This window comes from Balaenoptera ricei, chromosome 14 (assembly GCF_028023285.1).
Source record: "Balaenoptera ricei isolate mBalRic1 chromosome 14, mBalRic1.hap2, whole genome shotgun sequence".
NCBI lineage: Eukaryota > Metazoa > Chordata > Mammalia > Artiodactyla > Balaenopteridae > Balaenoptera > Balaenoptera ricei.
Genome location: NC_082652.1, coordinates 29294127 through 29296503, shown reverse-complemented (window position 1 = coordinate 29296503; position 2377 = coordinate 29294127). Strand labels below are relative to the sequence as shown.

The window sequence follows — 2377 nt, the reverse complement described above, 5'->3', positions numbered from 1 at the left end:
TCTGCTCGCGCCCCGCCCCGCCCCGGCGCGCTGACGTCAGCCGCACGGCGGCGTGCCCTCGGGCAGGGCCGCGGCCCCACCTCCGCAGCGTTCAGGGTCAGGGCGGAGGTGGGGCCTGAGGGGAGGAGCTGAGAAGGTGGGGCGGGGCTTGAGGGGAGGAGCTCAGAAGGAGGAGGGCGGGGCTTGGGCTGGGGCGCTAGCCTTGGCGCTGCACGGGCTAGAGCACGGGCTAAAGCGCGGGTCGGCCCCGCCGAGGCCGCTGGGTTTCAGCCGGGTGGCCCTTTCCCTCAGGGCGGAGGCCGTCTTCGACCCTTCGGACACCTGTCTCGGTAGGTCCCTCGTCACATACTTGCTTGAGAGCCTATTCAGTGGGGCCTTGTCCGTGGCAGGCACCGTCCTAGGCTCTGGAGGAGCCAGGGCGGCCGTCAGGAACCGGGCCCACAGCAGGTGAAGCTGCGCGGCCGTCAGTCCCTCAGCAGTGAGAGGAACTTGTTCTCCCAGACGAGGTGGAGTAGCGGGAAACGAGGGAAAATGTGTGAGTTACTGTGGCCGGTTAAGTCGTGTGGGCTCTGCCTGGGGGGAGGGAGCGTTCTTTTCCGGTTCGGGTTCGAGTAGGCGAACGTGACCGTAGCTGAGATCCACACAGCACAGGCTTTATTCAGCGACCAAAGAACGGAGAAGCGGGAACTGAGTTCACGGGTCAACTTCTGCCCACCTGGCCGTGTCACCGTAGGGTAGGTTCTTGTTTCCTCACAGAATTCAGAGCCCCACACGGAGGCCGCGGAGGCGAAGCGAGGGTTTACTGAGCGACCGCACGCTATCGGGAGGGAGGGCGGGCTGCTCGGGTGAGCAGCTGCCCTGAGTTTCTTACCGCGAGTTGGTTATATGGGGCGCGGAAACAGCTGGGAAGAATATTCATTACAGGGCGGGACTCAGGGGAGACTTCTCTCGATCTTATTTCCCTTCTCCGCTTCCCCGAGGACGGGGGAGTTTTGGTCCTCTTTGGTCTTTTCAGGTCTGTCGTGGCTTCAGGTGCAGGATGGGTACTGCCCCGGTCACAGTGTTAATTCTGTTGTAATGAGGGCATAATGAGCAGAAGGTTACTTTCGGACGCTGGTGGTTCCTGCCTTTCTTGTTTGCCTCTAGGACCCCTGTGGTCACAAGATGTATGGTTTCCTGTCAGACTCCCACGCCTCCTTTCTCTGCTCTTATCTGGCCAACTGCCTGCTCTAACACTGGCCCCCTCAAGGAGTTTGGACCCTTAAAATCTTTTAAGGGTCAAAGGGTCGATGGTCCGTCTTCTGAAGCTGCTTCAAGCCGAGCAGGGGCATTGTGCCTACCTGTGGGGTCCAGACCACCTTGCCATCTGTCAGAGATAGGGGTCTCGGGGTCATTGGCAGAAGCAGGGATGGAGAGTGGGGAGTGGGAGGCTGCAACCCTGTCCAGGTGATGTTGATAGTCCCCATCTTCATGTGGGCTGGGTTGAAATCCCTGGCGTACCATCATCTGCAGGTGAAACTTGTAATCTGGAGGAAACAAACTTAACACGCAGGTTAAAAAGGCAGGGGCCAAAAATCAGTAAAAGTACTATTGCGATCAGAGGTCCAAGTAGGCGTAAGAACCAGGGGTATGTAATACCCCTCTGACTACGGTCCCAATGGAGTCGGCGCTGGGGTTACCCTTTCCAAAAATGTATAGCCATTGAGCCTGTTTATATACCTTTTGGATATCTTCTTCCATCTGGCCCATGGCGTTGATGTAGGTGCAACACGTTTTATTATTGTGCATACCCCTCCCTTCTAAGCTAGGAGATAACCCAAGGCCAGTCTTTTACCATCACCACATTTGCTAGGGAGTTAAGAGAGGTTGAGAGTCTGGAGAGTGCATTCCCCGTGCTCCTGGCCAGAGTAGGTAGAGTAACTGACAGGTTACGAAGCATTGCCTTGTGGTATGCAAAGCCTCCCTGTGGGACCACCAAGCCAATAGCAGCTCCAATTCCTGCCAGGAGGAGGCCAATCGCACGCTGGAGCCAGGGATGGGGAATGGAGATATTATATATGGATATTACCCCAGGGGCTAAAAAGGCGAGTGTGTAGGATCCCATGGTTAATCTTTTATGTATGCATTGGTAGCCCATGGCTCAGAGGGGATTCACATAGATGGGACCCTGCAGCCTTCCTTTTGGGTGGCCACAAATTATGATGTGTCCCCTTGGAGCACATAGCCATGTCTGGGATCTGTTTTCCTGAAGAAGCTGGCTCTGCCAGGTGAGGTTGGGATTCGTTGAGCAGGTGCAGCTGGGACTAAGTGGCCCTCCTCGGATCCCCACCTCAGGCAAGTGGGTCTTATATGGGGGAAGAGGTTCCTCTTCATGTGA

General features: G+C 56.8%; 1 protein-coding gene across 2 annotated transcripts in view; it reads left to right on the top strand.

Moving 5' to 3' along the window:
• Positions 1-205: 205 nt before the first annotated feature.
• The window catches only part of PRELID3A (PRELI domain containing 3A), an 87192-nt gene continuing 85020 nt past the window's right edge, over positions 206-2377 (top strand). For both annotated transcript variants that reach the window (XM_059895417.1, XM_059895398.1), the window contains exon 1: positions 206-329. The gene's annotated coding sequence lies outside the window, so the exon portion shown is untranslated. The remainder of the gene's footprint in view (positions 330-2377) is intronic.